At 36.4% G+C, this 27,976-nt stretch overlaps 1 protein-coding gene across 2 annotated transcripts in view; it reads right to left on the reverse strand.

The window, feature by feature from the left end:
• The window catches only part of TNR (tenascin R), a 685,145-nt gene that overhangs the window by 432,973 nt on the left and 224,196 nt on the right, over window positions 1-27,976 (reverse strand). The window contains exon 2 of one of the 2 annotated variants that reach the window (XM_074308424.1): window positions 7,053-7,114. The gene's annotated coding sequence lies outside the window, so the exon portion shown is untranslated. Of the gene's footprint in view, window positions 1-3,724; window positions 4,357-7,052; window positions 7,115-27,976 lie in introns of those variants that run through there. The other variant, XM_074308425.1, reaches the window with a different exon arrangement.

A 27,976-nucleotide genomic window follows, 5' to 3' on the forward strand; every position in this document is an offset into this window, starting at 1 on the left:
ACTAACAGCATTTTTTACCCCATTTTACAGATGAGAAAACTGAGGCTCAAAGAGGTGAAATAATTCACCCATAGTCACACATTCAGGATGTTCTCAAGGTGAGATCTGAATGCAGATTTTCCTAAATCTAAGACCAACACTCTAGCCCCTTTTTTTTTCCTGAGGCAGTTGCCCAGGGTCACACAGCTGGGAAGTAGTAAGTGTCTGAGGCCCAGATTTGAACTCAGGTCCTCTTGACTTCAGGGCTGGTACTGTTATCCACTGCACCACCTAGATGCCCCTCTAGCCACTTTTCTACAATGTGTCTCCTATATCTCTCTTCTGTCAATGGAAGCTGTGGTGCCTTGATACATTTATTGGTGCCAGAGGGCAAAAATAACATCCACCTTCCATCCAGGTTTTTCCTATGGCAGTAAGATACCCTCTACATTACCATAGATAGAGAAGTTATAGTATCTACTGTCCTAAGTGTCAAATGTTCTACCCTCAAATCAAATATAAATAACTCTTGGGGAGAATCAAAACATGTGTATCTATTCAGATACTCTAGACTGCAGGAGAACAATGGAATCTCTATGTTTATGTGACTGAAGTCTTTTAGTCCCCTGAGAGAGCTCAGGTATCAGCTTGTTAATATGGACTGGCAAGCAGCCTTGTCAAAGGGACCTGACTGGAATTCAGGTAATAGCTGGAGACAGAGAGGGAGCAAGCAGGTGATTTAACCAGATAGATAACTAGATAATAGCAAGATGAAGGGACTGATAGAGAAAGTAAACAAGATTGATAAACAGATTAAAAAAGGGGGTAATATAAGCATGGATGTGGAAAATAAATGGGCAAGAATATCAATAGGATGAATGTAGCAATGGGGAAGGGCCATAAAACAGAGTAGGCAAAGAATATAAACAGTGTAAATAGGCAAATGGATAGAATATGAAAATGACATCGGCAGATAGACAGAAAGTATTACCTAGATAGACGAGATACAGTAAGAATAGAGGAAGATTAATAAGCCTCTGTAGGCACGGTGGATGGATAAAGCATCTAAAGGAGAAAAACAGGCTCTGTAGAGTAGAGAGTAGATGAGTTGCTAACACCTTCTGTTTACAGATTCTGGCTAAAGAGATATGTCCCCTCATGGCTCTGGTGATGTGGCTTAATGAGGAGATCCCTGGAGCTGAGCTAAAATTAAAACAAACGGAAATCCTGTCGGGATTTTGTCACCTTCTCTGCACTTGCCAACGAGAGGAATTTAAATGAGAGCCAGGATGGCAATTAATGTGTCATCTGGTAACTGAATGTGAGGAAGAAAGGGTTAGAAATGTTCAGTTCCCAGAGCCAAGCTGCAGGCTAGTTCTCATACCTCAGAAAGCCCAAACATTTCAAAGGAGCTGTCCATGGTAGGTGTTTTCATTTTTTATTTTCCCTCCTGTGGTCAACTTAATCCCCACCTCTGCCCTTCTGCCACATAGCTGGTTTTTAGCAGAAACACTAATTTTTCAGTGCCAAATAGTCCCCAGGCCCCTCAAACAATAATATAACAACACCTTCAAATATCTATTGTACGGAGTTGCGTTGAGGAACAAAGATAGGATGTATCTTTATACATATACTTTACAAACTTAAAGAGGAGGAAACTCCCTCTACGAATGCAAGTCAGTACTTTCTTTGGAATTTACAACTGTGGAGGAGTAATTAGAATACTGAGAGCTTAGGTGATCTGCCCATGGTAAAATTGCAAATGTGTATCAGAGATGGGGTATGAATCCAGGTCTCTCTGGCTCCAGAATCAGCTTCCAAATGACTATACCACACTGCCTTTATGAATGTAAGTTATTCTCCCTCACCAAGATATACATTAATGGTAATATGACCTTGGTCATCATCTAATCTTTTCAGGTAGAGATCCATATTTATTCAGTGAAAAAATGAGGGGATAGTTAACTTTTTTTTTTCTTTTTCATTCATTATGCAAATAGAAGCCACTATGCATAGAAGTACTATAAGTACTGAGTGTTGTGGAGGATAAGATGAATAAGATCTACTTCCTGTTCTCAAAGTGATTATAATTTAGTAAAACACAGAAAACTATAAGAATAACCATAATAGAGACATCATTTGGTAAGTGCCCTATGAGTGTTATAGCTAATAAGTCATATTGGAGTTCAGAGGCTGGAGAGATCACCATAAGCTGTAAGGATCAGTCAAAGCTTAATGGAAGAGGTGACATCTGAACTGGGTCTTAAAAAAATAGATATGATTCCCAGAGGTGGAGATATGAGTTCATGGAAAGGGCATTCTAAGCACAAGGAATATTATCAGCTAAATCTCATGGAGATGAGGAAGTCAAGGAATATTTAAAGGATGATAATTAAGGTAATAGCATATATATCAAAAGGCTATGAGGAAGGTCCTAGGACATTGAATGTGCTCTTTGTGGCAAATTTACAGGAGGGAATGGATACAAGTGTGGCACAGGATGAAAGACCATTTGCTCATTGGTGGTAATATCTATGGTAATATCTATATCAATGAGATCACAGAACCTTGGGATTTGACTAGAATTGAGGATTTGTTTATGTGACTAGTGGCAGATGAGATTAGAGAAATAGATCTGAGGCAATCTTGTGGAAGATCTTGACTAGAAAGCTGATGAGTTTGTTCTTTAGTTTGTAGGCTATGGAGGGACATTAAAAATGGAAGAAAGGCATGTACGGTCAAAGCAGTACAATCAGACCTGCAGTAAAACCTTTAAACAAAAGCTGGTCCAGGTAGTGACTGAGAATGTTACCTTCAAAACCAAAGTTGTTAACTTATGAGAAGAAAGCTTCTACTTTGGGAGTCATACATTTATATGGATTTGATAACTTGGTAAATTTCCTAAAGTAATTTGCCAGATCTCCCTAAGTTGATCACCCAGCTGAAACTATTCATGGACTTTCCACCTCTGGGAGTTCTAGCCTACTATGCCAAGGGACTTTTCATCATTAACCTTCTCAGATACTCTTTAAAGTTCTGATTATTGTATATTTAGATCTCTTTCTCCTCAACATTTTATTTTCTCATACAGAGACTATGGAGGGCTCAGAACTGTGACAGTCATTCATCTCACATCTGTCAGATCTTTGATATCACAATCCCCAAAAGATTGAAACATTCAATGCAGTGTGATGCTTGTGTGCACTCAAATTCTCTGACTGGATGAAGAACAGAGGCACCTACCCTCTATACTGCCTTAATTTTCAGTTATCCACATAATCCCTAAAATTGAGATCCATTCCAAGGGGAACAGCGGAAAACTTCAAAGGATCTATATTCAGATTCTGAAAAGAAACTTGAAATTAGCCAAGAATCTGTATTAGAACACATTACAACACATCCAATGACAAAACAATTAAGACTTTCTCATGTTGCACAGTCACATTGGCAAATAATCCTTTCTACTTCCATAGAGTCACTCAAAATACTATTCAATACTCTGGATACTCAAGCTCCTCTCTATACTCCAGACTAAACATTTAGGGACTTGATTCCCAACTCAGCTATTCTACCGATTACCAATGGCAGGAGTCCTGAAGCTCCTAAATTTCCTAGAACGAAAGAATTAACTGGGTGTCTTATTTGCTTTAGAATACAAAGGCAACCTTTTCAAAATCGATCAGTGACCTCCCAATCTGACAGGTTGACTATTTGGACACAATCTTTCTATTAAAGAAGAGTTTACCTCTTAGCAACTTTGAAGAGTGCCCAACCACAGGAATCTTATTATGATCTGTTCCATATGAAGTCAGTAAACCAGAAGATCTGCTCCTCTCAACAAGAGGAAAGAAAGAAGGGGGAACTGGACATCAGATCGAGCAATTAATCAAAAGGCTTTAGGACCTGTGGGAGATGAATTAATTTTAATAGAAGTAATAGAGATCCAAATCTAACTTTATTAAAGAGACATGAAGATCAAGACCTCCCTCAAATCTTGGTCAAATTAATTATGACCCCCTACTAGGATCATACAGACAATCAGGAGAAGCATAAGTGTCTCATTTTTAGAATCAACCACTTCTTTTCTTCTCCTCCTTTTCCTCCTTCTCTTTCTGTATCTTCTACTCCCAGTAAACCCAGACTTTTGTTCCATCTGCTATTGCATATCCCCACTTCTCACCTTTAACATTTCAGGTGTCATGTACTCCAAGTTAAAGCTTTTATGAACGTGGGGGTCTTGACAAAACTTTCTGGATATGGAATATGAAATAGGTGGAGCAGGACTAACTCTATAACCTTTGGTGAGCCGTGAAGCTATAGAGACTCAAGGATGATCTGTATAGTTGAGTTCAATAATTCATAAAACCCAAATTATTGTGACCTTAGGTTTGGAGAACAAGCTTTGCTTCATTTTTGTTGTGATTTCTGTAGTTTTTAAACTAAAGAACCAGGCAGAACCTGGAAAATGCTTGAATCTCAGGGTAGTCAAGTTTATATTTGCTAATTATTATTAGAATTATAAGGGAGGCAAATGTGGGTCCAGTTTCTAGAAGTCCTTACCAGGAGCAGAAGTGGCCATGTCACTCATAGTTGTGTCAAGACTGTGGACCAGAGGTTCTCACATCCATGAAAACCATTGCCATTACCCCTATTTTTGTCTGCCTGCATTTTTGATTTCCTTCACAGACTAATTGTACACTATTTCAAAGTCTGATTCTTTTTGTATAGCAAACTAACTGTATGGACATGTATACATTTGTTGTATTTAATTTATACTTTAACATATATAACATGTATTGGTCAACCTGCCATCTAGAGCAGGGGGTAGGAGGAAGGAGGGGAAAAATTGGAACAAAAGGCTTGGCAATCGTCAGTGCTGTAAAATTACCTATGCATACATCTTATAAATAAAAAGCTATAATAATAATAAAAATATTGCCATTAACCTTTACCCTTCATTTCTCCCTATTTCTCCCCATGCATACCTATGATACCAATGGAAAAAATTAGCAATCCTGTAGCTATATTTTGCCCTCCAAGTGGAATTAGTCCTCTCAAATGTGTTTTAGGACATTATGATTCAATTCAGTTCTGATGCTCTCATAACATCTAGCCACAGTGATGTGATGATAGAGCACAAGAAGGAGGTATTACAGGAATTTCTAGAAAAACAAAGACCTGGACAACGATTCATCTCACTCAGCTTCTTCAGATTCCTTCTCCATATTATTTGTGGAAAAGCAATAGTGAGAACTACACATGTAAGATGATGGCTGAGTTCCCATGTCATAAAATAGATTTGGGATCAGGATCCTAATCCAAAGAATCAAATCACTCTGGCTCTAATCATCACCCTCTTCAACCAGTTATTTCAAGCATTTTAACTATAATTAATCTTCAAGGGCCAAACAATTTCACTCAGAACACTAAAAGGGATGAATGGACAATACTATTTTAGACTAAACAATGAGACAATTTGGATATCATACAATAATCTATGGACTATGCACAAAAGGTTTAAAAGGTTACAAATTCCAGGGTTCATGATATGCTAGACTAAGGGATAATACTCTATATGACCATTATTTTAATTTACTTTTGGGATCTCAGCCAGTATACCACTTTGATACAACCATTCTTCCAGAGGCTATGAAACAATCATCTATTTGCAAAGTTAGAGAAGTGTCAGGTTGAGGAAGAAGAGAAAAAATTTCTGCAGCACATAATAGGTTCAAAATAGGAAAGGATTAGGGTACAGACTATCCTCTCTAAAAATATAGAGATGATGCTACAAGATACAACCACCTATGGACTTACAGGAAAAACCCAACAATATTAGAAACTATAGATTATCACTGCTTCACCTCTTTATGCTCCTCTTTGAAAGTCAGAATGATATAATGGAAATAATGCTGAATTTGGAGTCAAGAGAACATAATTATATTTCCAGTTATTTCATTTCCTACTTCTAAAATCTTGTATAAGTCACTTGAATTCTCTGAGTCTCAGTTATTTTATCTTTATGAGAGAACTAGAGAACCTTTAAAGACTCTTCCTACTCTAAATTTGCATCTTATATTTCTCATCCCTGAATATATTGAACATAGATACTCTGAGGTATCCCCTGGGAATCTACTGTAGTGGCCTTTATATGTTGTAACAAAAACAGATCCTTCAGGTGTCAGGGCAACAAACCATTCTATATTAAGTCAGAACCTTTTTCTTTCCATTCCCTCTTATTTTCCTCCCATTGGCTTTGAACTTATTTTTCAGAAGAGCTTCTGCTGGCAAAGTATAATGATGTCATTTAAAATAAGTCATCAAGGTGATAATTTAAGCATGGTATCACTACCTGGAAGAATCTGGTATCCCATCATTCTTTAGTCACAAGAAAATGGAATGTTTCTGACATCAATGGACATTAAATCAGAGACATCATAAATTTCAAGCTAGAAATAAGGGCACTACAAATCAAGGTTTGATGTATTGTTTTGTTGATTATTGACACTTGAGAAAGAGAAGAAATATTAATAATACAGATTAAATGTAGAATTATGCCAGGTATATATGTGAATAAATGTATAATATGTATATGTATGTGCATATATACATAGTTCACAATGTTATATTTTATAAATATTTTATTCACACATACCTCCATGTATATAGGTATGTATTTATTGTGTTTATGTATATTTAGAGAGCTAGTTAAATGTTTTACCAATACACTTGTGGCTAGAAGGAATCTTAGAGATCATTTAATCCAATCCTTTTTATAGACAAGGAAACTGAATTGTAGTCCAAGGTCACACATTTAGTAAGCAGCAGAATGGGAATTCCAAACTAGATCCTCTGGCTTCGAATCAAGACTTCTTCCACTATATTTCTCTATGCTGGTTCTCCACCTTTTTTTTTTTTTCATTAGTTTATGCATGTTGCCCATACCAAGCAATGCCTGAATTTAGAAAACCGCATACGGTCCTCTTACCTCCATATTTATCAGTCCACATTATACTATGATCAGATAATCTTGTGGTGAGCAGTACATAGAAAATGTTATGGATTCCACTAACCTGATACAACTTCAGGATACACATTCAGAAGTCCAGCAGACTGCCATCCAGGTGGAAAGGATCTGCAGAGAGAGGGTCAGTGTTAGATGAACTAATCCATCTTTTCCCTGTTGACACAACCCCCTCCTAGACAGATAGAATGAGAACTCCTACATGGTTAGAATAAAAGTCATTGGCAGCATACATATGGTTATTAAAGATACTTTGCAAATCACTCAAGGATTGTTGTAGCTTCCATTCTGATGTTAGCTGGTATGCCTGGAGCATTTGAGTCCTGTGCCCAAATAAAGGATTCAATAGGGGAAAAGGATAGAAATTAGATCACAGAGGTAGAGGAATTTATAAATCATCCAACCTTACCCCTTCATTTTAAGAGTCAAAGAAACTTAGATCCAGAGAGCTTAAATGGCTTTTCTAAGGTAACAATGTAACCCAGGTCCTCTAACCTCCTGGGAGTCATCTTTGGGAGGAGGATTATGGTTTAAGGCAGAAATTTCTCAGAGTGACAATGGAGAAGTTTAGGGGGATGATTTTTATAAAATTCAAATGATAAGATTATGTCCAACCCTTTGCAAAACTTAAAATATTAAATAACGATATCTAACATTTACAGAGCGCTTTAAAGTTTGCAAAGTGCTTTACAAATTATCATTTCATTTTATGCTCATGGCACTAGTTATTGGGCAATCAAGTGGCACAGAGGATAGAGTGCCAGCCCTGACGTCTCAAATCCAGCCTCAAACACATACTAATTTAGCAAGTCACTTAATCCTGTTTGTCTCAGTTCTTCACTTGAAAAATGAGCGAAAGAAGGAAACAGCAAACTGCTCTAGTATCTTTGCCAAGAAACCCCTAAATGGGGTTATGTAGAGTCAAACACAACTAAAATGAGTAAACAATCCTGGGAATTAGAAGTTACTATTATCTCTGTTTTACAGAATAAGAAACTGAGCCAGAGAAATGTTTAATGATTTGTCCAGGATCACATAGCTAGAAAGTTTCTGAGGCTTGATATAAACTAAGTCTTCCTTTGCCAGAAGAAACAGATATTGATCAATTTGCCTACTTAGATAATTATCGAGCTGCCTTTAGATAAATATCCGTCTCGGTAAATAAACATTTATATTTATCTAAAATATTTTATTTATTTCATTAAATATTTCCCAGTTACAGGTTAAAAATTAATATTTATTTTAAATATTCCTTTCCCTTTTCTTCTTTTTCATGCTTTGAGAAAGAAAGCAATGTTCCACTGGTTGTATGTATGAAATTATACAAACATATTTCCATAACAGCCATATTGAAAAGAAAACACATACAAACACAAAACCCAAGAAAAATAAAGTTTAAAAAGTATACTTCAATTTATCCATTTTCTCTCTGGAGGCAGACAGCATTTTTTCATCATGGGTCCTTTGGAATTGTCTTGGATTGTTGTCTTGATCAGAGTAGCTACGTTGATCATAGTCACAATGTCACTGTTACTTTGTACAATGCTTTCTTGGTTACAGTCTAGTGACTATAAAAAAATTCTTGCTAGAATTCTTGAGTGAGTCTGCTCCCTAACTGTCCTCCAGACTTTAATATTATTGCTCATGTAGATATTGGAATTGGACAAAGTGATTTCATTGGAACAGAGAATGCCAACATGAGGAAACTCTTTCTACCCATACAGGTTGATGCCCTTTCTGTACTTTATGATCTTTGAGGGTTACTCAGACAATTAAGATATTAAAAAATATATTGAAGGCCATTTAGTATGTGGCAAAGGCAGAAATTAGACACAGATGTTCTGCGTCTCAAGATTTATTCTCCATACACTGTGACACACTGTCTCCACTTCAGTGCTGGCATTGAATTTCCCTCTTTTTTGTCTCTCTAACCAGAACCCTGGCCCTGTCTATCCCAACTACTATGCATTTGAGAATAGTTTTGCCTTAACATACACATTCTCTGTCTCTGTCTCTATCTCTGTCTCTGTCTCTGTCTCTCTGTCTCTCTCTCTCTCTCTCTCTCTCTCTCTCTCTCTCTCTCTCTCTCTCTCTCTCTCTCTCTCTCTTATCTCACACTCTATCTCTCTGTCTCTGTCTCTCCCCTCTTTCTTTCTTGTCCCAAGTGAAGTCCCAGAGGGCTCTGCCTGTAGAGGCCTTCCAGCAGAGGCTAAATGCCTACTCCTGAATGAAGGGAGGAAAGTATAATAGAGAAAATTCTTTCTCATTTAATAGTTGGATTAGATAGCCTCCAAGGTCTTTTCTGACACTGAGCTTCAATGATTTTATGATGAGGAGGCTGAGGAAAGGTATATTTACTTTACAGGCAGGTTAGGTCAGACTCCCTGCCTTCCTTTTTCAATCATCCTGCTTCTTCACACAAAAAAGGTAACTGAAGGGCATTTTAATCACAGCAGTAGTAGGGCAAGTTTTTTTCTCCTTTCCTGTCTCCTTCCCCTCATATATTTCACCACCATTCATTCCTTTCTCCTCCCATATACTCTGCTCCCACTCCAGCAAGAGGCACTAAGGTAAGATGAGAAGTAGGCACAATGAGGCTGGGGAAGATTGATGAGACAGGTCATCCAAGGATTTGGGGGGAAGGTAGAGTAGGAAAAATACATTCTGCAGGTAGAAAGGGACTTAAAAATAACATTTATTAAAACATCCGCTGCTTGTAAGGCTATGCTAGGCATTTGAAAAGCAAAGAAAAAAAGGTAAATACCCTTGCTGTAAAGGAATTCATATTTTATTGGATGTATAGAACATGTACACAGATAAACAGGGAAAAAGTGTGTACAAAGTAATTTCAAGAGGGAGTGAGAACCAACAAATGGGGGAAGAAGCCAGGAAGATCTTTATGAATAAGGAAGAGAAACTTCCAACCCAGGCAAAAAGAAAGAGATAATTCCTTAAGCTGGCTAGTAACTGTGGAACTTAAACGATTCATGTGGCTGTGTCAAGTTTTCCCAACTAGAGTGCATGAAAGGGAGCAATGTAATATAGTAATAAAAAATCAGAAAAGGTTAGGCTTGGGGCTATAAAGGAGACTTGCTTTCCTTCAAAGCAGTCAAGGTGGAAGGTTATAAGCTACACTACTATTGCTCAAAACTATTCTGCAACACTCCTGCTGGAGAATTTACCATTTTTGGACCTCAGTTTCTTCATCTATAAAATGAGGTGCTAGAACTTGATGATGTCTAAGTTCACTTCTAGTCCTAAATCTATTATCTTACAGAATCCAGAATGCCTTCAGAGAGTGACTATAACACAAAAGAAAATTGTCTTTACTTTGTGGTTGCTGACTACCTGGCTTACTACATAGTAGTTTATTGGGCACTGCTATATAAATGTTAGCTATTATTATTATTAGAGAAAGCTAGATGGTATGGTGGCTAGAGCACTGGGCCTGCAGTTAGAAAGACCCAAGTTCAAATCTGGATTCAGATACTTGCTTTGGGGTCCTGGGAAAGTCACTTAACCCTCTTTGCCTCAGTTTCCTTATATGTAAAATAGTGATAATAAGATTTCCAGGTGAGGAGCAAATAAGGTAATAATTAGCAAGCACTTAACAGTACCTGGAACATAGTAAATGCTATATAAATGTTAATTATTATTATCATTGTTATTATTATAATATCTCCTACCTACTTCTTAATCATCATATATGCAAATAATATAATATAAATTACCTTTCAACCTTCCACACTTCCTACTTTCACTCTCCTTCTATATCTTGTTTTCCTCTTTAAAGTTATTCTTGATAATCATTTTAACCTGATTTTACCTGGATTAAAATGTTTAAAGATAAATAAAGGAAAAATATCATTTACTCCAGGTCATTTTCCTTTGCTAGGAATGACTGTTTTCATGGGCAGTGAATGAAATCATCTACTCCAAAGACCAGTCATCTAGGAGTTCTCATTTGAGATCAACATCTCCCCAGGAAGCCTTGGGGCTACCATGTTTTTACTACCAGAAAAGAGAACTCTGTGGTCTTAGCTGGTTGAACTCAATGAGAAAACAGAATGAGGGAGTGGGGTGAGCGGTTAGGGATGACAGTACGTTTTCCCCTAGCTTTTCAAGTCAGAGCCCTTTTAGTGTAGCTCTGGAAATTGAATGTTCAATGAAGCAAACTTGAGGGTGATCATTCCTTTAAAAAAAAAAAAAGATGCAAAAACAAATCCACAAAAATTCTCCCATGTGCCTGTGGCAGGCAGGTGTTCTGCAATAGAGACCACAATCACCCACATGGTGGCTACTGTCTCAGTGGGATCTAGAAGAAGGAGGCAAAGAGGACAGTGAATTCTCCATCTCCACCATCTGTCTGTTTCAGCAACACAACCACTTATAAGAAAGAGAGAGGTGGGAGAGGGAAAAGAAGACAAAAAGGGAGAGAGAGAGAGAGAGAGAGAGAGAGAGAGAGAGAGAGAGAGAGAGAGAGAGAGAGAGAGAGAGAGAGAGAGAGAGAGAGAGAGAGGGGGAGGGGGGAGGGAGGGAGGAGGAGACTCTGTGTGTGTGTGTGTGTGTTCGGAGTTGGAGTGGTTATCTGATCCTGTATCTATAAGCACATCAAAACCAGCTTCATCTATTTACTTCTGAGGATCCAGACTTTTTTTCCCAGAGTTTTTGTTTTTTTGTTTTTTCTTAGCTGATAATAGTTATTTGTTAGCATGCTGGATGAAGGCTATTGGCAATAAATTACAAGTCCCTAGCTAGCCAGGGATGCTGTCTTCAGGGATATAAACAAATAGCTAGGCCCTTCTTAGGTCAAACAATCACACCCATCTCAAGAAGCAATGTAACTAAATCCAATTTCCTGTAAAAGAAGTAGCTAAATTTGAATGGATTTACAGGTAGAAAAAGTCAAATAATCCTTCTGACATGGTAGCATGGTGAAGAAAGCATCAGCCTGGGAATTCAGAGACTGAGGTTCTAGGTCCATTAACTAACACTGTGATCTTGGGCAAATTGTTTAAATCCTTTGATCAGTTTCCTAGGTTATAAAAATGGAATGTTATATTAGGTTTTCTCTAACACTACTGGCCATTACTGATCCTAATTAATCTAATTAATCTTCCTAAAACATAGGCTTGACCATGTCACTCTTCTGATCAAAAACCTTCAAGTGGTTCCCTGTTGCATATAGGATAAAATGCACACTACTTAGCCTGATTTTTAGGGTCACCCACCATCTGGCTCCAATGTACCTTTCTCCTGCTAGTTCATACTCCTTCTCTTTACACACTGGAGTATAGATATATTACTTAGCTTTTCTGCTTTCTTTTCCCATACTCTCTTGTATCCCTCAGTTTCATAGACTTTAGAGGTAAAAAATCTTAGGGATTAGTCAGAGCCGCTTATTTCCTGGATGAGGAAATTTGAACAGATTAGCCCTTTCTCCAGAGCAAGGAAGAGCATCACATAGAAACACCTAGTGAAAGATGAATGTATAAATGCAAACCCTGAGCACCAAAGTCAGTCAGGCAACATGCATTTATTAAGTGCTTACTAAGATACCAAGCACTGTTCTGAGGGATACAAAGAAAGGAAAAACAAAACAGATCAGGCCCTTAAGGAGCTTATATTTTAATTGATGAAAAAATAAATAAGTACATTCCGGAGATAGACACAGTGAAAGTGTGAGATAATCTGAAAGTAAAAGATATGAGTATTACCAAAGGAATTGTACCACTCTTGGGATGTGTCCCTTTCCAGCTCATTCAAGAATAGCATATTCAAAAGTTACCAGAATTTAATATCCTTAGAATGTGCATTTATAAAAGCTTTTAGCTCTTCACAACACCAGCCAGCAGGCTGTGCATGGAATGCATTCCTTTCAGTCTGCTTGAGGAAATCCTTTCTTCCTTCAAGGCTCAAAGGCCTCCTATTCCTTGAAGATTTCCTTAATTTGTCTCCTTCCCTCTTATCCTATGCTGTATTTATTCCCCTCTCCAATTTTTTTTTTCCTGGCACCCTTTCCTTTTACTTTGTCACATAGTGTTTTGCATCATGTTTATCCATGCCTGTGTCTTACCACTCTTACTAAATTGTAAGGGCAAAAGTTTGGGTAGCTAGGTGATACAGTGGATAGAATGCCAGGCCTGAAGTCAGCGACTTATCCCTCAGTCCAAATTTAGCCTCAGATATTTATTAGCTGTGTGACCCTGGGAAATCACTTAATCCTGTTTGCCTCAATGTCCCTCATGTGTCCCTATCCATCCATCTATCCATCTATCCATCCACCTATTTTTATCACTTCTTTATCTCTATCACCTACTAGGTCATTATTATTATGTACCAATCCCCTACTTTTTATCTACAGCTCTTTCACCTATCAAGTAATCACTCATATCTCCCATTCATCTATTTTTCTCTCCATATACTCTTTATCATCTCTTAATCTCTATTTTTTTTGTTATTTATCAAGCCATCATCTGTTCTCTCTCTCTCTCTCTCTCTCTCTCTCTCTCTCTCTCTCTCTCTCTCTCTCTCTCTCTCTCTCTCTCTCTCCCCCTCCCTCCCTCCCTCCCTCCCTCTTTCTCTGCCTCCCTCTTTCTCCCTCCTCTCTCCCCTTCTCCCTCCCTCCCTCTCTCCCCCAACTATACTTGCCTTGGGCTCTTTTTTTATATAATGGTTTGCAGTGACCCATTCACAATTTCTCAGGAAAATTTTGGGCCCAAATCTACCAATCCATTAACAGATATTTGTTAAATTCTTCCTTTGTGCTAGATACTATGCTAGGCAATGAGGATTCAAGTACAAAGAATGAAATAATCCTCATCACAACTGCATTCTAATGGGAAAACAACTAGTACTTGTAAAAATATAAGCAACATTCATATAACACATTTGGGAACTAGTAGATTGAACTTTGGTTTTGTATTTAACCACCTCATTGCTGACTCTTAGATTTCTTTGAAATCTCTGCTAAAGTGCCACCATTTACATATAACCTTTCCTGATCATCAAATGAAAGGATTCTCCCTCACCTGCCAAATGACTTAGCATATACAAATATATATGTATGTGTATAAATGTATATATAAAATATATATTTACATATGGATATATGTATGTATATGTATATATACACTTGAATGTATGTGTATATATTTATATGTATATATGTGCATTTTTAATTATATCAATGCATATAAATATCTTTAATTGGGTATGTACATATAGATGAGTATGTGTGTTGTGTGTGCTTATATGTATGTTTATACCTATGTTTACCTTAGTGGAAGGTAAATTCTTTAAAGCAAACTCTTTTTATTTCACTTTTGCCTTTCTATCTGTAAGATCCTGACTATGCAACAATATTAGGATAATAAGAATATCTATTCTGACTTCCTTCAAAGTGAGAGTCTGAAAAAGTTGGGAAGTCCTCTGGAGCTGAGATAGCTTATGGGAAGAGCACAGTCCTGGAAAGCTAACCTTGGACAAATACATTGTCCTAGAAAACTATGTGTCCTACATGCTTTAAAACATGATGCTACTGTTACAGCTTTAAAAATGCTGGCAATCTAACTTAGTATAAATATTTACTCTATTATCCACAGGAGAGATTGTGGTGAGACAGAGAGAAGTCCAGTCTTGAAACCAGAAAAACTTGGTTTCGAGTCCTGCTAATCTCACATAGAGACCATAGGCCATAGACCAGAGACAGTAACCTATTACCCCTCTAAAACTATAGTCAGAGACTACTTTCACTCCCAGAAGAACCTACATGGATGAAATCATAGGTCAGAATAAAAACTGATGATATTACAAATTGTCCAGATAGCTCTCAACAGAAATTGCTATGGTTTATTGAATTAGGCATTCCATTTTTATTTTTCAAAAGTTAGCAACATTCTTGCTTGTCTGTAATCTTTTTTTAGATGTAGTTTAATATCTTTTAGCCTCAGGGTCTTGTTCTAATTAGCACAGCTGAACATATATCTATAAAATGTAAATGAATTTTCCTATCCCCCACTTAATTGATTATGCTGTGTTTCAATTACTAATGAAATCACATATTTTAGCACTGGAAAGGCTTTTGGCCAACTGTTTTCTTGTACATTAGGAAACTCAGATCCCAGAAAGAGTGATGAGCTTTGTGATTTTGAACCTCCTGGTATTATGGGCACTCAGATTGTTGGTGGCAGAATTAGGACCAGAATTTTGACTGCTTGACTCCAACATATACTTTTTAAAAACACTTTACTAGGTTGCCTTCTAATGTTTCAATATCCTCAACTATGTCCTAAGTCCAGCTGTGGCAATTTCTTAGCCTGGATCCTAGCACATAGCACATCTGTGCATTAAACCAAACAACTTTGATTCCTGGAATCCAAAAGTTGGAAGGGATTTTAGGATCCTTTCTTCCTATTCAATGAAGGAATCTCTTCTCTGACCTCTCAGGCAATAAATCATCCAGTTTTTGCTTAAATGTTTCTAGTTCTTGGAAATTCTTCACCTCACAATACAACCAATTCCATTTGTCATCTGCTGTATGTGGAGGCTAACTCCAAAGATTGTCTCTCTCTAACTTCCATCATTCTACTGAAGTTCTACTCAAAAAATAACAAGTATAATCTTCGCTTTACATGAAAAACTTTATTAACAATAATATCCTCCTCGTGAATGGCTCAGTAAACTGTGGTGTATATTTATGATGGAATATTATTGTTCTTTGGGAAATGATGAGCAGGATGCTCTCAGGAAGAAAAAAAACCTAAAAATTCCTCCATGAATTCAAGCAAAGTGTACTGTATACAAAGTAATAGCAATGTTCCAGGATGATTACCTGTTAATGATTTTGCTATTCTCAGCAATGCAATCATCCATGACTACTCTGAAGGATTTATGATAAAAAATCCTACCCATACCTAGAAAAAGAAATGATTGTGTCTGAATACAGACTGATGTGTTCTCTCTTTCTCTTTCACTTTTTTAAACTTATTTTTTCTTGAGGCTTTTTATTTACATTAGGGTGGGAGATCTATTTTTTCACAACTTGACTTTTATGAAAATGTTTTGCATAACCTCATGAGTGGTTTCTTAATTGTGGATGGGGATAAGGGAGAGAACCTAGAACTCAAATATTTTAGAAATAAATACTAAAAATTTCTTTTTGCTTTGAATGTGACTGGGGGAAAAATAAATAAAACACAACCATGGAAAAGATATCCTACTCATTCTGCTTCCTTCTGCTTTTCCCTTCCCTTCCCTTGATAAAGTTGTTAATTATTTCAGTAAGTTTGTTTAGTTGATTTTCTAGGATTCTCTAAGTATATCATTATATCATCTGCAAAGAGTAATAGTTTTGTTTTCTCGTCACATAGTCTAATTCCTTCAATTTCTTTTTCTTCTTTTATTGCTAATGCTATAATTGCTAGTACAATATTGAATCATAGTGATGATAATGGGCATTTTTCTTTCATCCCTGATTTTATTGGGAAGGTTTCTAGCTTATCCCCATTGCATAGAAAGCTTGTTGATGGTTTTAGATAGATACTACATATCATTTTTAAGGAAAGTTCTACTCATTTCTATATTATTTGGTGTTTTTAATAGGAATGTCAAAAGTTTGTTTCTGTATCTATTGAAATAATAATTTGATTTCTGTTGGTTTTGTTATTGATATGGCCAATTATGCCAATAGTTTTCTAAATATTGAACATATCCTGCATTCCTAGTATAAATCCTATCTGGTCAGCATGCATTATCCTTGTGATAAATTGTTGTAATCTCTTTGCTAATATTTTATTTTAATTTTTTCTATCAACATTCATTAGAGAAATTTCTCTATAATTTTCTTTCTTTTCTTTGACTCTTCTTGATTTGGATATCTGTATATCATTTATGTCATAAAAAGAATTTGGTAAAGTCTCTTTCTTTGCCTATTTCCCCAAGTAGTTTATCTATTATTGGAATTAACTGTTTTATAGATGCTTGGCAGAATTCACTTGTAAGTACATCTGACTCTGGAAACATTTTCTTAGGGAGTTCATTGATGACTTTATTCAATTTCTTTTTCTAAAATACCATTATTTAAATATTTATTTTCTGTTAATTTGGGCAATTTATATTTGTGTAAGTATTCATCCATTTAATTTAGATCATCAGACTTTTTGGCATATAGATAGGCTTAATTCCATTTTTAAGCTTTAAATTTATTCAAACTATTAAAGATTAAGATTGAACCAAAATTTTGGGGATATCTATTATCTCATTTTATTTTCACAACAGTCCTGGCACATAAGTCTTACTATTATCTCCTTTTATAAATTGTGGCACAGAGTAGATAAATGATTTGTTCAGTGTTAAACAACTAATAAGTCTGAATGCAGATCTAGACTCCGGTTTCATACTTATCCACTGTGTTGTCTAGCTATTCAAATTTATCTTTCCATCATACCAATTGCCCTCTTCTAGAAGTCCTTCAGTTTATCAAAATCCTTCTTAAATTGAGTGAATAAAACTGAACATAGTACTCTATGTAGGGAAAAATACTGCAGATTCATTACCTTCTTCCTAGAAGTCATCTTTTAATGCAACCCAATACCGCATTATTCTTTTTGACTGCTATATCATCACACCATTGACATATATTGAGTTTTTGATTCATTAAAACTTTCAGACCCTATCCCAATAAACTGCTGCCTAACCATGTCTCCCCCTCTCTGTATCATGGATTTCACAAATAGAAAAATAGACTCTCAGAACTAGAGCAAGTTGGATGGAGGATTTTGAACTGAAGTCTTCATGGAGCTAACCATTGCACCATGCTTTCTGGAAAGAGGTCATTTATCTTCTGCCTAAATACTTTTAGTGATGGAGAGTTCCCTACTTTACAGTATAACCCACTTTTTTTTTTACTATCAAATAGGTTAGAACACTCTTATTTACCTAAAGTTCTTTCTGTGCAATTGGTTTTTGAATAAAAATACATTTTACATTTCTATCATCTTGAATGCTTCTAGTAATCAGAAACTCATTTCTATCCAAAGCAACTTATTTACTTATTATCATTTTTCCAGTCCTACTATATGCACTTCCAATTTTCCTTTCTTCTATTTATTTTACTTTTTTTTTCTTTTCTCTTGAACTTTTCCATTTTTCTTTTATTCTTACTTTAATACATTGGATAAAGCATTGGATTTGGAATCCGGAAGAACTGAGTTGAAATTTTGCCTTGTTTGTGTGACTGTGGGCACATCATCTAACTTCTCTCAACCTTACTTTCCTCCTCTGTAAAATAGCGGGGAGGAGGGGAGCAAAAATATCACATACATCACAATGTCATTGTTAGAATTAAATGTGATAATATATGTGTGTGTGTGTGTGTGTGTGTGTGTGTATACACACATAGTGCTTTGCAAATCCTAACAGATTTTAGTAGATAGTTAGACATTCATTATTATATTATTATACATTCATAGAAGTATCATCATCACCATCATCTTTATCATCATTTCTTTCCTTTACAATGCCATAGGTAAATTCATTGGTCCTGTTATAACAATCAAGACTAGGGATTGCTAACACTGGGTGCCAGAACAATATTCATGCTGTAGAAACTCTGATGAGATGAAACACAATAAAAAGGCATTGATAAGCAGAGGATTTCCAAAAGAAAGTGACCAAGGCCTTCAGATTATATGATATGAGTACTGATGAAATTTAGCCTGCAAAAAGAGAAGACTAAAGAGTAAGCAGTTGCTGCTTTAAATATTAAGAGGGTCATAATGTGGAAGAGGGATGACATTTGTTCCCCTTGGTCCCAGAAAGCATATCTAAGATCAATTCAAGGAAGTGACATAGAAGTAGAGTTTTCACTTTGTATGATAAGAAACATCATAACAATTAGGCAATTCCAAAGGACAATGGAATACCTTAGGGAGCGATGGGTTCTCCCTCATTGGAGATCTTCAAACAAGACTTGACTCCCTAATCTAAGATCAAATGTTTTGGCATTTCCATAACTCATTACACTTGACATCTCATCACGTCTGGAATGCTCTGCTCCCTCACCTCTGTTTCATAGTTTCAATAGCTTCTTTTATGACTCAACTCAAATATTACCTTTTGCAAAAAGGATTTTCATGGGCTTTTCAGATGGGCCAACCCATTTCAAATTAATTTCATTTGCTTTAGATACATCTTGTTTGTACCTAGTTGTTTATGTGCTAAATCACTAATTAGAAAGTAAGCTTTTTGAAGGTAGGGACTCTTTTTGCCTTTTCTTTTATTTCCAGGACTTAGCTCAGTGCCTGGCACATAGCAGACACTTAATGAATGCTTGTTTGTTGAGGATTGAATGAGCATTTTTGTATATATTATAAAGAGTTTTCTTGCTCACAAATAGGTTTAACTATATTCTGAGGCTCCTTTTGACTCTGACATTCTGTGATTCAGACAGAAGCTTATAGATTCACTAGAGGAATGTTATCAATTAAAAAAAAAAAAAAGATCCTGCAAAGCAGGTCTGGAATGTGTGACTGGTGCCATGTGGGAAATTTGCACTGTTGTTCAGTGTTTGGTTTCTGCTCTTCTAGAAAGCAGTTTAGGCAGGACAGCTCCTTTTTTATGCACCAAATTTGCCTTAAATAATAAAACATCAACAATAGTTCATCAGTATTCTCTAGGTCTGTCTGAAGCTATTTCATATACAGCTCTTTATTTTCCCAAACATTCTATTCTGACATTTATTTTACAACCGAATACTGAAGACATATTCCTCTACAAAGCCCATATTACGTCAATGCGATTTTTCATGCAGTGGAAAGATCCTATAAACAAATAGTCAAATGAAAAAAGAATCTCTAGCCTAGTGCAGCTTTGCAGATAAACAAAAATGCTTTACCTTCTCACAGCCATTTCCCCCAAACTAGCCTTCCCATCCTAGCTCATGCAATCCAGGTAATAAAATAAAACTACAAATGGCCTTGGTTTTACTGTTATAGTATTTAATTTGAAGGTCTATCAACAGAGAGAGAGAGAAATAGACACACAGAGAGAAAAAAACAGAGACAGAGAGATAGACAGAGACAGAGACAAAAGAACATATTTTAGTACAATTGATTTTCTTCATAAACTTATGTATTTTGTTTTATGCATCTAAAACATTTTATGAGGAGTTATTAGGTTTTCTAGGCTTCCAAAAGAATTTATAGCACAGAAAAAGTTAAGAACCTATGGTTCATAGGATACCAGATGTGGCTTGGTCAACTTGACAAGAGTAAAAAAGGTCTTTATTTCAGCTTTAGTTGTGGAAATAGGACACACATATATATAAAGATTATTAACACTAAGGTAACAGAGACTGAGTCTTAAAAGAGTGGTTTAGGTTAGGAATTGCAATAGGAGGTAATAGTCACCAGGGACTAGTAAAGGTGAGAGAGAAAGTCTGCACAGAAAAGTTGGGTTTGGTTTTTCGTCTTTGTCTATTTCTATCATTGATTCTGCCATTGACAGATAGATGCTATCCATTCATCCAAACGCAAACCTTTGATTCTTCTCTTCCATCTAAGGTATGGCACAAATTGAAAGGGTAGTGGTTTTAGAATCAAACCCTGCATTTGACATGCCTACCTTTGTCATCCTGGAAAAGTTGTGTAAAATCTCTTGACCTTGGTTTCCTCATCCGAAGAGTGAAGGGAATTAGATTAGATGTTCTCTGAAGACCTTTTGTGGTCTAATTCATGACATTATGATCCAACTTGTTATAAAGTCCCATGGATTCTACCTTTGTAATATATCACATCCTTTCCATTCTCATTCCAATCACTCTAATTCAGATAGTCATTACTATCCTTCAGGAATTATAAAAAAAAAAAATCACTCCTAGTTTCACCAGCCATCCTTCATGCTTCTGACATAGTAATATTCTTTATGTTCTCTTATAATTTTGTCTTCCCCTTCTCAAAATCCTTCAAATATTCTCTATTGTCTACCATATAAGGTATAAATTACTTAGGATGGCATTTAAGGATTTCCACAATCTGGTCCCAGTTATGTTTCCAGTCCTTTCTCATACTAATCTCTGTCAAGCATATTTGACTACAGACAAACTAAATTGCTCACCATAGAGATTTTATGAATCTTACCTATAGTACCTACTTTGCTACATTACTGTGAGGATTGAATGAAATAATTACAGTGCCTGAGCCACAATAGGCACTATATAAATGCTTATTCCATTCTCTTTCTTCCTAGTCTTTTCTTCAATTTCTTAAGCCAAGAATAACCTCATTTCTGTTGTTAATGTCCTAAACTTCTTTTGCTACCATATTTCAACTCTAGTTTCTCACTAAAACTTCCCCCCAGAACCTAGAAACTCCTCAACTTGGAATGTTCATCTGCCACAGTGGCTTTAGGACCTTGAAAAATTCCTCTATTCTGTTGCCCTCTTCTCTGTCTGATTGCTTAGTTCCCTGCCCCCCACCCAGAGCCTCTATTTTGGGGAGAGTTACAGTCTGCTCAATCTTTATTCCTCTTCTAGATCTGATTATGTCTTTTTGTTTATATTTTTATCTATAGTGCTTAGCACAGTACCTGGAACACTTGCTAAGTGTTGTTGTTTTTTTCATCTCTTATCCCATGCCATTTTTGGAGAAGTGTATTAGGAAATTGGTCAATATTTACCTTTTGACAACTTCTACCCATTGCTTCTGCTTTAGTTCTGTTCAATAAACATTAATTATCTATGATATGTAACTATATTAGGTGATAAAAATACAAAAAAGAAAAATGAGTTATTCCCTAACCTTAAAATCTTATCTTCTTTTGAAATGATATAATAAATACACCTATAAGTAAATACAAAGTCATGACTAATATGTTTAGCATGAGTTTATCTATCTATCTATCTATCTATCTATCTAATAAAAATCACATTCTCAATGGGAAGGAGATGGACTAGAGAGGATTTGGAATTCAAAATAAAAATTAAGAATTTGGAACTCAACCCCTCACAAATATAAGAAAATGAAAAAATCTCACATGTCATAAGTGTTCTACCTGTGACACTTCAGTGTTATAGAATTGGCAACTATTCAATTAGTATGTGTAGAGGACCACAAATAGTGAGGGAACTCTGGGTAAGGTATAAGACCCTTTAGCCCAGAGTTCCCCCACTATCTGTGACCCTCTACATCTCCTCCTTTCTTTTGTTTTTGGAGGAGCATCTTAATGGCTCTGTTTCTTCTCTCTACTATTGCTAGGTTGTATCCTCATAATTATGATCCAAATTAAAAGAAAATTCTGAGTGATTGAAATAAGTTCCAGACATGTAAGAACGTGGATTATTGCTCAAAATATCAGTGATTTAAGTCTACATCACTATTACTACATCATCCTATCTTTAGATTCACTTCTTTATCATTATGAATTTCTAGATTTACAGAATGCAAGCATTTGTTATAAGGGTAATATGTTAATAAACACTGAGAATATGGAAGGAAGAATTTTACATATTCCTACATAGAACGTTTATCTCTAGCTACCTTCCCCTCTCAGTTCTTTTGAGGAATTCAGTTAACCAATCTTGCCAGTTTTACGCCCACAATATCACTCATACCTACCTCCTTCTGCAACTTACCGTACTCAGAGGAGTATGGCCATCATACTTATTTGGGTTCTTATCACTTCTAATCTCTGCTATTACAATGCCTTCTTAATTGATTTTCTCATCTTTACTCTCTCTCTCCCTTCTACAATCCATCCTTTATACCACTTCTAGATTTATACTTAAAGCATAGTTCTGACCATGGCATTCCTTATTCAAGAAATTCCATTGGATTCCTCTTATATTTATAAAAGCAAATGCAAATTCCTGTTTGCCATTTAAAAGGCCAAAGGTATAGAGATTGGAGCCTGCATAACTGGCTCCATCCTACATTTCCAGACTTACTGCAATTAAATTTTCCTCATGTATTCTACACTTCAGCCAACTTGGCCTTTTTGCTTTTACTCATAAATAGATATTCCATAGCCCATCTCTATAGTTTTGCTCAGGCTGTTCCCAATTGCTTGCAACGTAATTTCTCCTCTCACATCTCTCTCTCTTAGAGTCTCCTACTTCTTTCACATTTCAGTTCATGGCTTACTTCCTATCTGAGCCTTTTCTAATCCAATAAATTCATTAATAAAGCACTTATTAAGCACTTCCCAGCTATTGTGCTAAGCAGTTGGGATACAAAGTAAGAAACAGTCGCTATTCTTAAAGATCTTATATTCCAAGAGGAGTATGTATGTATGTAGATCCAAGAAAATGAAGTGTGTCCAGTAGCCACAACCTGGTAAAACAGCAGACAGTCTAAATCAGATTTAGACATGACTCAAACCTGTTGGTGAGATGGGGAATGTCTTCCTCAAGCATGTCTAGACTTCCTCTGGAGGAATGGGCAAATGAGAACAATTTGTTCTGATGGCCATGGCTGAAGCTGGTGATATGGAGTGACTAGAGACTGATCAGACATTGAAGAAATCAATATCTTGACTTTTGCCTTGATAATGGACCTCAATAACTCAGGAAGAGAAAATGAGGATGATGACTTTGAACAAGTGTCTCACTTAAATCCAATTCACACACAAGTCAAGACATCATCCTACGATGTCATTGGTTCTCTTTGAAAATGAAGGATGAACAATTTGTAAATCATCAATATATAAGATCCAATTGGTTGCTACTGCCTTCTTCCATTACCTTTAATTACTCTGTAGTTACTTTTATATATTTTGGATTATTTTTCTGTGTATATGGTCTTTTATGCTCTTTTACTTTTCTTATTATATCTCTAGATCTTGACACAGTGTCTGGTATAAAGCAGGTGTTTAATAAACGGTTGGTAAAATAATTAAATCAGTGCACAAATAAATCATCTCAAGACTTTTCACCAACCTGTTAATTCATTCTGCACCTTCTCCAAATCATCCATGCCATATTTAATGTGATTTGTAAATGTTAAAAAGCTATATAAATATTAGATATTATTAGACTGTAATCACCTCGAAGCCACAATTGCACCTTCAATTTCTCCTCTATTTCTTACTGTGAAGAACATGATTTCTACTTTTACAGATTTTATGATCCCAATTTGGGATCTTATGGAGAGAACACTGATCTTATGCTCAAAAGAACTGGGTTCAAATCCAGTCCAATATTTGCTAGCTATGTGACTACAGGCAAAGTAACAATACTATCTGAGCCTCAGTTTCCTCAAATGTAAAATGATAAAAATGGCATTGAGATAACAGTTTCTTTTGAGGAAAGTATTTCTAAACCTTTAAGTGCTGTGAAAACATTGCTGATTGCTATAGTTGGCCTTCAATCAACACTTACTGGTTGATTGAGATTTCCAGGTTTGGATTGATTGAAGTTTCCAGGTTTAGAGAAAATAGAGAACACTAAGATGGTCTCAGGAGGACCCTGTCTCCTGAAGCCTTGCTGAGGAAAAATTTTTGGCTTTTTGGGGAAGATGTTTGCTGTTTTGTGGGCTTGATAAAACTTTGGACTCAGAGTTAGGACTGAACCTGGTTCACAGTTATCGGTGGTGATAGAGCTTACCCTGAGTTTCTGGGCCATCTGGACTAAGATCAGGTATATGGGAAGTTGTCCTCCATATGAAATGTAAAGAAGAATGATTTGACTGTCATCTCAAACATTTTCCCCCTTGGTAGGATTCTGTCTCCAGAGCAGATCGCTTATCCACAGCTCAGAGCTTCTTCCTTTCCATAGTGCATTACTCATTTCCTGTCACCTACTCATGGAATGAAAGATAAAATACTACCTTTAGGAGCCTGTCTCAATTATGCTGAGATGGCACTATTCACTGCTGACTAAAAAGCCAATGCTTGTGACTTCTTTCACTTTTCTTGCTAGTGAAGCCAGGTGTGGATCCATTCATTTATCCTCTATCCCTGTCTGCCTCTTTCCATCTCTGTGTCTCACTCCTGTTTCTCTGTCACTTTGTCTCAGTCTTTGCCTCTCTATCTCTGTTTCTATCACTGTGTTTCTGTTTGTCTCTCTGTCTCTGTCTGTCTCTGCTTCTGCCTATCTGTGTGTCTCTATTACTATTTATCTGTCTCCCTGTCTCTCTGTGTTTCTGTCTGTGTGTGTCTGTGTCTTTCTCTGTCTCTGTTTCTCATTTTTCTCTGTCTCTCTCTCTTAATGTATCTCTTTCTCTGTCTCTCTCTCTCTCTCTCTCTCTCTCTCTCTCTCTCTCTCTCTCTCTCTCTCTCTCTCTCTCTCTGTTTGTTCTTCTGTCTTATTCTTTCTCTCTGTCAGTCTCTTTTTTCTGTCTCTCCTTTTCTATTTCTTCTTCCCTCCCTCTGTCTGTCCATTATTGTTCTCTATAGTATCGTGAAGGGTCAAATGATTTAGCTCTATACATCATTTCTTTTTATGATTAGTCATGGGAATTTCCTTCATATTATAATGGAGGAAATTGATGTTCACAAAGGTGATATAGATTGTCCAAAGTCACACCAAAGATTTGGAGTCAGAGGAACTTCTTCTTCTTCTTTATTTGCTCAATTTGAGAGAACACATGCTTTTCACCCAATTAATGAATTTTAATGTAATGCTGGGAAGATATCAGCAATCTTTATTTGATAAAGATTCACTTTGATATGGGGTTTTAAAGTTTATAGACATTATTTTATTTGAGCTTTACAATGGCCCTGGGAGATGAGCATTTTGATTATTGTGAACCCCATTTTACAGATGAGGAAATGGAAGGCCAGAGAAGCTAAAAGACAAGCTGAAAGTCACATATTTTAAGAGGATCAGAAGGGAGATTTATAGCCCATGCTTCTAATTTCAAGTCTAAAAGGCTATTGAGCTACCCTGCCTACCCAACAGCAGAACCATGTCCTTAACCTAAATTCTGAGTTCTCCTAGGAAAAAATTCAGAGGTAGTCCTGGTTTCCTACTTAACAATGATTACTAATGTCAACAATCGTTCACCTCTCCAGAGGAAAAGGTCTTGCTGCTTTTCATAGGAATTTCTGAGATGCAGGATCTGCTCAACCAGCATAAACATAATTTCTGAAAAAGATGTTATGCTCCTAATTCCATGTTGGTCTCAGACACCAAAGAAGGAAAGCATTTTTTTTAATGAGCCCATTCTGTTAAAAATAGATTAGGAGGTTCCTTTTTTGTGGGGTGTAATGATTGCGTTAGTACCCTGGATACCTTAGAGTCAGCTGGAGTCAGGATAAGCTAAAGTCTTTATTCTTGGTCTTTTTGGGGTCGCCATAAGGGGAATAAATATAAGAATCTCCACACCTCCTTTCTCTCTCTCTCCATCGCCAAAGAATGATCCCATTTGTCTTACTCCACCCTCTGATCTCTCTCACACTTCTCTGTCTACACCCACAGATCGAGCCAGCACAGAATAGTTGGTCAGGGTCATCCTCCAAGCATATGTTAATAGAGTATTGTCCAATTGGTAATTAGCTTTAGGTGCTCCATTATTTTAAGTGCATCTGCTCAGTTTCAGCCCTTTACAGTGGGGAGCAGAGGAAAGGGAAGTGAAGTAGCAGGAAAATTCAGATTTGTGATTAGCTCTGGAGAGAGAAACACTCCTGGGAGAAGAGAGATATTGCAAAAGGCAATATCCAATTGCTCATCTTTCACACAGACCCTTTTAAGCCTTGTGCTGTGTGAAGAATGATGGTTTTGGATTCCAGGGTTATGTGTTCAAATTCTGTCTCTATCATTTGCTACCTTGTAAAACCCTCTGCACACTATTTACCCAACTTGACCAAATAGGCTGGAGACTCAGAGATGGCCTACTACCTCAGGTTCTGGGAATAACCTGGTTTGTCTGCATGCTCAACAACATCACTTCTAAATCACCTTCAATGTATTTTTCCATTATTAATCAATCAGTAAAGTGAAATTTCATTTAGTTAAGGAATTTAGTGAAGTGATATAGCAAAAAATAGTAGTTAGAAACATTCTTCCCATAAACCTGGAGTACATTTCACAAGAACATATGGTACCCATGGGATGAATAGGCACAAGTCCAGAAGGAGGCACATATGTAGGGCAAACATATGCAAAGAGAGATCATAACTTTTAGTACTGCAGGACCCAGAAGTCCTTGCTCTATTCACAGAGTCTTCAGATCATCTTGGATGCAGTTTGACTGCTGGGCCCCCAGGGCCTTCTCCTATCCAGAACTTGAAGCTAGCTTCCAAAGCCTAATTCTATGAAGTTGCATCTTCCCTTGGGTGTTTATATGAAGTGTGTGTGTGTGTGTGTGTGTGTGTGTGTGTGTGTGTGTGTGTGTGTGTGTGTGTGATGTATATAAGTTCCCTACTGGATGCTATCAAGTAAGTCCCTTTCAGCACTACAGGTTCAACTGGTAGGCAGGAATTGTGAGGAAAAGAGAATAAAGAGTTCACAGTTTGTCCACTCCTTCATCAACTCAATAAAAGAATTGTTCATAAGGTGAAGGTTTTTATTCTCTTAATACATTAATAAAATCACAATTATAGGTAAAATTTAATTTTACTAAATAAATATTATATATATATATATATATATATATGTATATATAGTCTTTAATAACATGCTATACTCGAATACCTTACCATACAAGATTGTGGTGAGAAAAATGTCCTACAATAAATGTGATTTACTCTCAATATTTGCAACTATCAATATGCAATGCATACCTTGCCACTATACTTTTTCATATACCATAATGTTCTTTGCTGGAAATAAGTGTTGAAAAGGTAATGGTTGAACTTTAAGACACAGATACAGAGAAACTTTTCAGATAATTGTACCAGTCTCACAAAACTCAAGTATCACTCCCAGATTCCTTAATGACTCCTCCCTCCCCCCATCATTTGCTCATTCTTCTTGCTCTGAACATAAGATGTGTTTATCTGTATCCTGCATGCTAACTAGGCCCTAAAATAATTTGT

The sequence above is a fragment of the Sminthopsis crassicaudata genome, chromosome 4, assembly GCF_048593235.1.
Source record: "Sminthopsis crassicaudata isolate SCR6 chromosome 4, ASM4859323v1, whole genome shotgun sequence".
NCBI classification, from domain to species: domain Eukaryota; kingdom Metazoa; phylum Chordata; class Mammalia; order Dasyuromorphia; family Dasyuridae; genus Sminthopsis; species Sminthopsis crassicaudata.